A 12,895-nucleotide genomic window follows, 5' to 3' on the forward strand; every position below is an offset into this window, starting at 1 on the left:
CTTGAAATGTTCCATGAAACTTCTGAGGGAAGTCAATGTACCTAACACTAAAGGAATGGTTGATAAGATTATGGTTATTCTCTCAATGGAATATCAAGCTGCTTTAAAATAATTTATGAAGTTTGAAAAACAGCATATAGATATGATATATTATCAAGTGAAAGGTTAAAATTTATAAACACATTAATATTTAAAGCTACATGAAAAGTATAGGCATATGTAAAACGACTAAAGGAAACTTTCAAACTGACAATAATTTTTTTAGCATGGTTGAATGATGGAATGATTTCCACACTGAATTATTTTAAAATATATTTTAAAAACAAAAAGCCAAGAATAAAGTCTGGGCCATAAATGTACACACACACACACACACACACACACATACTTGACGCTAAAGCAAATCATAGATGACTTGGCATAGAAATAAGTAAAGACAATTGGGAAAATAAATGAAGCTCTTTGAAAAATATTGAAATTTAAGGAAAAGCAAAGGATGAGAACTCACATTAGCCAAATTAGAATGACAAAACAGGCTAAAAAAAAAGACAGTTGGCTGTTTCTCCTACAAAGTGAAAAATGTTTACTTCTTCAAGAGGGTTGGGGATGTACTTACTAGGCAACTTCTCATACCTAATTATTCTTGAATACAAATAACAAACATTCACTACTATGAAGTAACCAAAAGCATTCCACCTCCAAGAACCTGTACTAAATGGTGTGTGTGTTTGCAAGTTAGAAGTAGCAAACCTGAGTCAAAGCGGTCAGTCTTAGATTGGCTTAAAGGAGGCTGTGCAGGATGAAACTCTGCAGAAGCGTCTGCTCTGATCCTGTCTTTAGAACGTACAGTTCCTCCAGCAGGTGGGGAGATAGGCTGGGTGACACGAGACCGAAAGTAGCCAGCACGTGCCCTCGACCCAGGCAAATGCAGAAGTAGAGTGTCTCCCCTCTTCCTGAGGCTGACTGTGCGTCTCTAACCGCATATGGTCTCCTGGCTGCCCCCTAACACACATCAACTTCTCCTCCATGGAAAGCTCCACTCCCAGTCTCTATCCCTTCATTCCTATCCTCAAGCTCAAGAATCTCACTCTCTTAGTCAAAACTAATGAAATGACAAGGAAGCCCAGCTCCTCTTGTACGCAAATCAGAGAAAATAGCAGAGGTGGGTGAATGAAGGCTGAAGACGCAGGATGCATTTTTCACTCGACCACTGACTCCAACACTGTGCTTTCCCAGAAAATCTTCAGTGAAGTATTTCACTATTCTGACTTAAATTCTAGGCCAAACATGGAGTCTTGAGCATTTCTACAATGCCTATTCACTTATTCAATAACATTTTACTGAACACCTACCAATCTGGCAGAGGAAACAGAGAAGAAGGTGATTTCCTCAAGGTGTTTAATTAACAATGAAATTTAAAAAGCATGTGAATAATGTGAATATACTTACAATATTATGGTATGGATTAGTAATGGTACAGATACAAAGCTATACCACCAGTAAGCTGGAATCTTGGCTATGCATAAGGGGTTAGGGTAGACAGGTGCTAGAGAATAAGGGAATGTCTTTAATAACAGGCTAGAAGCACTGGCAGAAATTCCCCTGGAGAATTACGAGATCATTCCAGACAGGAGAAAAAGCATGGATGAAGTAGAGACACATGAAGGATGAACAATTTCGTAGCAAGTCCCAGAGCTTCTTTGTGACTAGAGCAAAGCTGTGGCAAAGAGGGCTGGTAATGAAACCTTTACTACAGCTAATGGGGAACCTGCCCTGGGGTATGTGCGGAATTAGACTGATATTTCTTGAGGTCATGAAAATCATCTAACTGAAAGATGTTAAGATACTACTAACAGGGGTGTGGGAATTAGAAGACGATTGAATAAAATATTATAGAGTACAAGAGATATTTTAGAACTAGGATTCATAGAACATTCACTGATAAAATTGGAGCTCCCTGAAGCAAAACTGTTCCTTTACCTGAGATGGCTCAAGAATGCCATCATCAAAAAATCTACAAACAATAAACACTGGAGAGGGTGTGGAGAAAAGGGAACCCTCTTGCATAGTTGGTAGGAATGTAAATTGGTGCAGACACTATGGAGAATAGTATGGAGTTTCCTTAAAAAACTAAAAGAGAATTACCATATGACCTAGAAATCTCACTACTGGGTATATACCCAGAAAAAACAAACATAATTCCAAAAGATACATGCAAACTAATGTTCATTTTTTGCAGCACTATTTACAATAGCCAGGACATGGCAGGAACCTAAGTGTCCAATAATGGAGGAACAGATTAAAAAAAAGATGTGCTACATGCATACAATCGAATATTACTTACCCGTGAAAAGGAACAAATCTGTGTCATTTGCAGAGACATGGATGGACCAAGAGATGCTGTACAGAATGAAATAGATAAGAAAGAGAAAAACAAATATCAAATATTAATACATATATGTGGAATCTAGAAAAATGGTAGAGATGATCTTATTTGCAAGCCAGAAATAGAGACACAGTTGTAGAGAACAAATAAATGGATATCAAGGGGGAAAGATAGGGAGGTGGGATGAATTGAGAGATTGATATTGACCTACATACATGACTAAGTATATACACTACTACTGTAAACCACAGGGAACTCTATTCCATGCTCTATGATGACCTAAATTGGAAGGAAATTTTAAAAAAGAGTGGATGTATGTATATCTATGACTGATGCATTTCCCTGTACAACAGAGGCTGACACAACAGTGTATAGCAACTATACTTCAATTAAAAAAAAAGAAAAGAAAGTCTTTATTGAAATCTAGGCATTTAGCTATAGCTAACATATTTTATGCCTTCCCACAGAAGTAGACCATGATGTGAATACAAGTAATTTATTAGTCAGATTTCAAAAAACACTAGTAGGAGAGCAGGAATGTGAGATGGAGAAGAAAGAGAAGTCAGTACAGGTACATATGTACACAGGTTACCACTGTGAGTTACTGAAGTTCAATCCCGCTGGGACATGTTTCCAAGTTATTCCACCCAAAATGTGATTCCCATTCATCAACTCCATCCATCACCTGGTTGTATACTACTCACAGGGGCATTAAATTGTTTGCACTCTGCCTTGACCCTTGCCCACAGACTGAGAATATTTTTATAGCCAAAGACGGATTCACAGGTGTTTGCAGTAAGAAGCTGTCAGAGCTGTGAGTGCCAAGGAGATTTGAGTGGGAACTCAAAGCATCTGCTATATACATTACACCACTATTTCTCAACTGAGAGAATGCTGTAGAGTTCTGGTTTAATTTCTACAATAAATTTTAATGCCTTAAAATTTCCATATTATCTTACTTAAACATAGCTTCAGCATAGTCTGAATCTGGTTAATAACTTTGAACTAGTTCACTTCCTTATCGTTTCAGTAACTCAGTGATAGATCATACCAAGAAGCATACATTTTTTAAAAAATAAATAAGGAAAACATCATGACATTGTGTGAACGGAGGTTTCAGATAAATTTTAGAAGAGAAAAGTTAGAGATTTTAGTCAGATGAACAAAGCTAATAGGCAAGTACTGCTAGGGGGTGAATTGTGTATTCCATCTCCAATTTATTTGTTGAGTCCTAACTCCAAGTACTTCAGAATGCAATCTTATTTGGAAATAGTAAATGAAGATGGAATCAATTAAGATGAAGTCATTAGGGTGGATCCTAACTCAATGTAATATTTTTTTAATTAAAAAGGGGAAATTTGTATTAAAAAAACAAACATACAGTATGTGAAGATGAAGGAAGTGATCTAAAAACCAAGGAATGTCAGAGATTGCCACCAAACCAAACCAGGAGGGAGGCATGGAACAGATGTTTTTCAAACTCTCAGAAGGAATCAACCTTATCAACACCTTTATCTCAGACTTCTGGACTCTGGAACTATGGGGTAATAAATTTCTATTGTTTAAACCACCCAGTTTGTAACTCTATTTTGGAGGCACTAGCAAAATAACACACATATCAAAGTAAAATAAAACCTATCCTCAGTAGGCAATACAAAATATAATGATCATTTTGAGATTAGAATACTTAACCATTGTTCATCCAATTATGATAATATTTATTTTTATTGGTTTTATAGTTTTATTAGTACTTATTTTTGTATTTTTATTATCATATAAAATAGCTTTAAGATTAAGGAGCTTATAAGTTATAATTTAAATAAAATTAATATTTTTAAAAATAACTTGATAATTACCAAGAATATTTTTAATGTACTCCAATGAAAAGAAATAGCATAGACAGCATATTAAAAAGCAGAGATATTACTTAGCTAAAAAAGGTCCATCCAGTCAAGGCTATGGTTTTTCCAGGAGTCATGTATGGATGTGAGAGTTGGACTATAAAGAAAGCTGAGCACCGAAGAATTGATGCTTTTGAACTGTGGTGTTGGAGAAGACTCTTGAGAGTCCCTTGGGCTGCAAGGAGATCCAACCAGTCCATCCTAAAGGAGATCAGTGCTGAATATTCATTGGAAAGACAGATGTTGAAGCTGAAACTCCAATACTTTGGCCGCCTGACCTGAAGAGCTGACTCATTTGAAAAGACCCTGATGCTGGGAAAGATTGAAGGCAGGAGGAGAAGGGGACGACAGAGGATGAGATGGTTGGATGGCATCACCGACTCAATGGACATGAGTTTGAGTAAGCTCCGGGAGCTGGTGATGGACAGGGAGTTCTTGCGTGCTGCAGTCCATGGGGTCGCAAAGAGTCAGACACAACTGAGCAACTGAACTGAACTGAATGAAAAGAAACCTGGAGAAATCCTGCTGTAAACTAGTGCAATATTTTTCTTATGAGTATGGTATGGCTGATGCAATGGTTTAATTTTAAATTTTTTTGTCAACTTGCCTGGGCTAAGGGATACCCAGAAAACTGGTAAAACATTATTTATGAATGTGCCTGTGGGATGACTCCAGAAGCGATCAGTATTTTAATCACTAGATTTAGAAAAGAAAATTGCTCTCAACCAATGTGAGGGGACATCATCCATTTCCTTGCAGTCCTGAATAGATGAAAAGGTGAAGGAGAATAAATTAACTCTGTTTGAGCTGAGACATGACATCCACCTTCTCCTGCCCCAGGACATCAATGCTTCTTGTTCTTGGGCTTTTAAATTCACACAGACTTATACTGCTGTCCCTTGATTTTCTTCCTGTTTCTCATCTTTACTTGTTGGGGGGATTATCTTTTATTTTTGGTCTCCAAGACCTTTATCCATTAATCTAAAAATATGGGGCATCTGTAAATTTCTAGACTATTGTTCTGGACATTTGAAATGAATTGAGATCACTCACTAATCTAAGACCTGCTTCCCAGGTGGTGCCAGTGTTAAATAATCTGCCTGACAGCGCAGGAGACACAGGAGACATGAGCTTGATCCCTGGGTTGGGAAGATCCCCTGGAAGAGGAGATGGCAATCAACTCCAGTATTCTTACCCAGAGGATAGCGGGGACAGGGAAGCCTGGTGGGATACAGTCTGTACAGTCGCAAAGAGTCAAATATGACTGGGCATGCACTTGTGCACACACACATATTCTAACCCTAACTCCCATTTCAAGTCCAGTTTCACAAAAGCACCTACAAACTTTTGTAATAACTTGGCTGGGTCATCATTCCCCAGATACTCAGTCAAACATTTATTCTTGATGTTTATATGGTGGGTTTTTTGAATGAGATTAATATTTAAATTGGTGGACTTTGAGTAAATCAAATTATTCTCCACAGTGTGGAGATTGGATTGGCTCATCCAATCATTTGAAGGCCTTAAGAGACCAAAGATAAAGTATAAAGATGACAAAGTAGAAGGGCGTGCAGTCATCTTCTCCTGTGAGAACTCCAAAATTGCAACTAACCACTGAATAAGCATCAACAGGAAAATGTTGGATCCCACCAAAAAAATATACCCCACATGCAAGGGCAAGTAGGAAGCCCCAATAAGATGATAGGAGGGGCAAAATTGATTAGATTTGATAGATAGAGAGATCAGATCTGATAGACAGAGTACATGAAGAACTATTGATGGACGTTCATACCATTGTACAGGAGACAGGGATCAAAATCATCCCCAAGAATAAGAAATGCAAAAAGGTAAAATGGTTGTCTCAGGAGACTTTACAAATATCTGGCAAAAGAAGAGAAGCGGAAGGCAAAAGAGAAAGGAAGGATACATCTATCTGAATGCAGAGTTCCAAAGAATAGCAAGGAGAAATAAGAAAGTGATCAATGCAAAGAAATAGAGGAAAGCATTTGAATAGGAAAGACTAGAGATCTCATCAAAAAATTAGAGATACTAAGTGAACATTGTGTAAAGATGGACAAAATAAAGGACAGAAATGGTAGGGACCTAAGAGAAGCAGAAGACATTAAGAAGAGGTGGCAAGAATACACAGAATAACTATACAAAAAAGATCTTCATGACCCAAATAACCATGATGGCTGTGATCACTCACCTAGAGCCAGGCATCCTGGAGTCTGAAGTCAAGTGGGCCTTAGGAATCATCACTATGACTAAAGATACTGGGGGTGATGGAATTCCAGCTGAGCTATTTCAAATCCTAAAAGATGATACTGTGGAAGTGCTGTACTCAATATTCCAGCAAATTTGGAAAACTCAGCAGTGGTCAAAGGACTGGAAAGGGCAGCTTTCATTCCAATCCCAGAGAAAGACAATGCCAAAGAATGCTCAAACTACCACAGAATTGCACTCATCTCACATGGTAGCAAAGTAATGCTCAAAATCCTCCAAGCAAGGCTTCAACAGTACATGAACCGAGAACTTTCAGATGTTCAAGTTGGATTTAGAAAATTCATGGGAACCACAGATCAAATTTCCAAGACCGTTGGATCATAGAGAAAGAAAGAGAACATTTACTTCTGCTTCATTGACTACACTAAAGCCTTTGGCTGTGTGGATCACAACAAACTGTGGCAAATTCTTCAAGAGACGGGAATAGCAGACCACCTGACCTGCCTCCTGAGAAATCTGACCTGTGTGCAGGTCAAGACCAACAGTTAAAACTGGACATGGAACAATGGACTGGTCCCAAATTGGGAGAGGAGTATATGAAGACTGTATATTGTCACCCTGCTTATTTAACCTTATGCAGAGTACATCATGCAAAATGCTGGGCTGGATGAAGCACAGGCTGAAATCAAGATTGCCGGGAGAAATATCAACAACCTCAGATATGCGGATGACATCACCCTTATGGCAGAAAGTGAAAAGGGACCAAAGAGCATCTTGAAGAAAGTGAAAGAGGAGAGTGAAAAAGTTGGCCTAATGTTCAACATTCAAAAAAGTAAAGTCATAGCATCCAGTCCCATCACTTCATGGCAAAAAGATGGGGAAACAGTGGACACAGAAACAGACTTCTTTTCTTGAGCTCCAAAATCACTTCAGATGGTGACTGCAACCTTGAAATTAAAAGACACTTGCTTCTTGGAAGGAAAGCAATGATCAATCTAGACAGCATATTAAAAACAGAGACATTACTTTGTCAACAAAGATCCATCTAGTCAAAGCTATGGTTTTCCCAGGAGTCATGTATGGATGTGAGAGTTGGACTGTAAAGAAAGCTGAGCACTGAAGGATTGGGGCTTTTGAACTGTGGTGTTGGAGAAGACTCTTGAGAGTCCCTCGGAATGCAAGGAGATCCAACCAGTCCATCCTAAAGGGAATCAGTCCTGAATATTCATTGGAAGGACTGATGCTGAAGCAGAAACACCAATACTTTGGCCCCCTGATGTGAAGAACTGACTTCTTAGAAAAGACCCTGATGCTGGGAAAGATTGAAGGCAGGAGGAGAAGGGGATGACAGAGGAGGAGATGGTTGGATAGCATGACCGACTCGATGGACATGAGTTTGAGCAAGTCCCGGGAGTTGGTGATGGACAGGGTAGCCTTGTGTTCTACAGTCCATGGGGTTGCAAAGAGTTGGACATGACTGAGCATCAGAGTTGAACTGAACTGAAGAGAACAAAGACTAGCCGATCTGGAAAAAAAAGAAATTTTTCCAGTAGAGGGCCCTCAGACTTGAACTGCAAACTTGCTTTCTCCATCCATCTCAGGACTTCCAACCTGCCTTGCTGATTCGGGGCTTCCTAGGTTTCCTAATTGCATGAGATAATTACTTAAAATCAATAAATCAATCTCTCTCACCATTTCACCACCCCTGCTTCTCCATATAAATCCTCTTCGTTCTGTTTCTCTGGAGAATCCTGACTAATTCTGAGTATTTGGCTTTAAATAAATTACCTGGACGAATATGGGGTAGAAATGGTTACATTGGTCCACTTTGAGTCAAGTAGCCATCATTGAGACAATCAATGGTAAGGGAAGGCTGGAATATGTGAAGAATGGCAAGTTCCAGTATGATTATTTTATCACACAGTTAAAGCAAGAAAGAAAAAAAAATCATTTTACAGAAAAGTGTGGAGAGCCATATGAAGAACATCTCACACATATATTTGCTGAATCGGCTACCAAAAATAGCATAGTTCAAGGTAAAATACATGCAAGACAAATGTCCAAGTGTGTTTTCTCATAAAGGAAAAATATAAAAGGCTTCACTTCACTCCATCTGGCAAAAAAGTATCATGTATTTAAGCTTAATTAAACTGGCGAATTTCAAAGCTTGCTGTTGACTGGCCTCATTTATCTGCTATTTTTCTAAAAATGACAACTGTAAAGTATCTTAAAAGTGCTTTGGATCTAACTTGTTTTCACTATTGAGTGCAATCTGTACTTCACATTTTATATTGACATTTTACAGATTATTATGTAAAATATACAGTTCATCTGATTTCTTCATTGAATTTAATCTAAAGAAAATACGTATGGAAATGACCTTAAAATCAAATAAATATTGAAATATGATGAAGTCTTTCATGCCATAATATTTTATGGCTGCATAATTAAGGTTTATAATGTGTACTAAGTACTTACAGCCTGAAAACATAAAGTCCAAAGCATGTCCAAATATGAGAGAGACTTATGTTTTTCCCCATTTTTCCACTGCAAGCATTTTGGCATAGATGTTGTCACATAGGGATTGGGTCTATGAGTTTGCGGTCAGTGCTGATCAAAAGACAGATTAAATTGGAAGGCTGAGAACCACTAATTTCTAATTTACAGTATTTCTTACTAATAACATTCAACAGGGGAGTGGAAGTCTTTCATTTCTGACTCTTTCTCTTAGTAAGGGGCTCCTCCTTCTTACATTTAGTCCCTAATGTAAGATATCACTACAGGGACAGAAATTTACCAGGAGATCCATTTTATAAAGAATACAATCACTCTCCCATAAATGACATCCTATCCGTAAAGAACTGGGAAGGAGTTAGCTGGCTTCAAAATCTAGATGTCATGCCTTCTGTTGCTAATTCTGCCATCCATTAATTGTCACTGAGGAAACACGTGAATTCTCTGGGCATTATTTTCTTCAATTGGATACTGTGGGAAATAGAAGAAAGCTGCTATCCTTTGATTATATGAAATACATTTCAACTCTACTACATGTAGCTGTCTTAAGGAAAATATTAGCAAATATGCCAGTAGATGTTTTCATTGTTCACAGCACAACCATTACCACTTTTTCAAGCACATGTCATGTCTTTTTGCTCTGTCAACAAAACTTTATTTGGGAACTGAGACTGAGCCTTAATGCATCCATTTCAAAAATCTGCAGATACTTTGGAATTTCTGTGCATAATGTGATATTTTTTAGAAAAAATTTAGCTGTGTGTGTAATATCAAACTTGCAGACTGAATATTTTAATGTTATATTTTTGGTCACTGAATCAAAATCTTTCTTGACTGAATATCTAATCATTATAACATGTCCCTGGAACTTATTTCAAATCTATGACTTTAAGTTACTTTCAAAATAGTCTGAGTATTTTTAAGACTAGCCGTGAGTACTCCCCATTCCATAAGATGGAACCCTAAACCAACATTCAGGTTTGCGTTTTGTCCTCTCATATGCGCTGTTTTTCACTTATCACTTTGTCTTGTTTCCATTCTCTCTGATTTAGTAGCCAGTTTACTTAACCAGTTATTATCAGTTCAGAGGCTGAGAACCACAGGATATATTGTCTTAATATCGCTGTTGCGCCCCAGCCATTACTCCCAGTGCCCACAACAAACGATCCTTCAAGTAACACTGCAGAGTTAAGAGCGGTACACTGCTTCCAGAAACACTCAATCCCATATTGATTGAGACCCCAGGGACACAGTATAATTGTTATGACAACAGAACACGAGTGGGTTTATTCGTTTGTTGATTTGTTTTAAATGTATTTGTTCATCGGTCCTTTAATTCATTTGCCTTTGTGTTTATTGGCTTCTATTTTTTATTGTGCTTGGAAGTAATGAAGAGGACAGGCAGGTCTCATTTTTAATAAAATAATTTTTTAAGCAGCCACTGTGGAATGTAGGTACTCTCATAAAAACTATATTTTTGTTAGGCGTTTAATATATTAAGAGGATCAAATGTTATTTTGCTTTTTTACAGACAGCATTGCAACATAACTATCACATACCTGCTTATACCTCTCGGCTTGTTCCCTCTGATCTTTACACTACTCTTTTTTCTTTTTAAATTTCCTTTGCCTGGCCACTCTTCTATTTTGTTGTTGTTACTTATTATGATGATTTGTTTCATTTAGCCATCTAATTGTTATTTGTCAGTTATATCATAACTGACATGACATTCAGAACTTAGTAAGATTTCTTGTCTCAGGCAATTTGGGATAACAGAGATGGCTTCCATGAGATTTAGAATGCAGGAGAGAGTTTTTAAACATGCTTAGTTTCGAAGAAAAAATTAATATATGGTCAGGTATGGGGCATTTGGTATCCTGGAAACATACAATGAAATGGAGTTTGGGTGTAAGAAATTTACTTCCATCAATATCTGTGGAAAAAAATAAGATGGGATCACAAGTAAGGGGGATAACTCAGCTATGAGAGAGGTTCAGCAAAACCTCACCCAAAATGATGGGAAGTTCTGAAGGGAATATTGCCCTTCAGAGTGTTCTGTGTCTGTTTGAAGTGCCCAGATATTTATATGCCACCTCACTCATCAGCCAGACCCATACCACTCCAGGGAAAACATAACCTCGTACAAGGTAGTTCTCTGAAGCTGAGACAAACCCCGAAGGAGCTGCTGTCTAGAGGCTTCCTGATCACACTGTTCCCTCAGGTCGAAATAAACACTTCCTTAAACAGGGACCAGGATGGAGCCCCGCTGTGTCCACAGCATCAGAGAAGACTAATCTGGAGCATCATAGACAGCTGTTACCATGATATATTCTCTGCCTTAGATCCAGGATATTTTTCAGAGTCTCATGAAGAAAGAAGCTGTGAAACAAAGTGAAAATTAGCTTTGAGGACCTAAAATAAATTGTAAATGTCTCCAAGGTTAGAATATCCCAGTATACTCAAGTATTTCTAGAAAAAAACAAAAAACTGAACTTTAATTTTAATAGAAATAACGCATTAACAAGAATACATTAACTGCATTGGCAGGAAAATATTTATCCACTCAATAAGAATTTATGCATGCATATTTTATGTTAGAGGTGATATTGATGATGGAGGGGGTGGAAAACCATAGTAAGTTTCAATCTCAGATATAATTATCAAAATTCCAGGAGCTTTCACATAAAGGCTTCTCTTTTATCCATATTAGGATGGAGGAGTATGCCAAACTTGTTTAACTCACTCAGGAACCCATATTTCTTCCTGTATATTAAAGTCCATTACATTAAACCAACAGCTAGGGAAGGAAAGGATGGTAAGTGGGATGTTTCTAAAGACCAGGTCTAGAAGCAGTGCTGATCATTTTACTCACATTCATGGACCATAACTTAGCTACAGCTTGCACTGAAGTGCAAATGAAACCTGGCCGGATTCCAAGAATCATAGGAAAGTTGGACACTGGTGAACATTCATAACCTCTGCAACAAGTCCTGAGATGAGTGAGGATATAGGGAAGAGCTCAGATGAGAAATACTCTTGGTAAGGTAATTTAAATTGACAGAATTCAATGCAAGTTGAAGGGTGATTGTCACTCATGTCAACTTAAGAAAGTTTGTAGGTGGAAGAACTACCAGATAAGAACAATGGGGTTTTGCTCTTTTAGCTTAGGAATAGTTTAAAAGTTAAGCAAAAGAAATCCTCAGCAATCCAACATTTTTAATTTTTTTCATTCAAAGTGCATAATATACAAGATGTATTAAGAGCTTGGGATATTTCTGCTCTCTGAATTATAAACTTCTTGCAATACTTAGAGACGTAAGTGTGCATATGATACAATCTTCCATGCTGTTTCAACAATTATTGAGGTGTAGGATGATGGATTCAGAGAAGGCAATGGCACCCCACTCCAGTACTCTCACCTGGGAAATCCCATGGACGGAGGGGCCTGGCAGGCTGCAGTCCATGGGGTCGCTAAGAGTTGGACACGACTGAGCAACTTCACTTTCACCTTTCCCTTTCATGCATTGGAGAAGGAAATGGCAACCCACTCCAGTGTTCTTGCCTGGAGAATCCCAGGGACGGGGGAGCCTGGTGGGCTGCCGTCTATGGGGTCGCACAGAGTCGGACACGACTGAAGTGACTTAGCAGCAGCAGGAGCAGGATGATGGATTACAATAATTAATTTATTTGGAGTCAAAGTGATTATTTCCAGAATACTATGCCAATAAAAGTATTAAAATGCTTTGATACCTTGTCATAATTCAGTGGCATTTATATTTCTAAGGAGGTGAAGAGGAGGAGGAAGGAAAGTATCTAAACTATCTATTTTTGTATGCAATTTTAGTATGCAATCCTTGAGAAAATGTGA

This window comes from Cervus canadensis, chromosome 4, assembly GCF_019320065.1.
Source record: "Cervus canadensis isolate Bull #8, Minnesota chromosome 4, ASM1932006v1, whole genome shotgun sequence".
NCBI classification, from domain to species: Eukaryota; Metazoa; Chordata; class Mammalia; order Artiodactyla; family Cervidae; genus Cervus; species Cervus canadensis.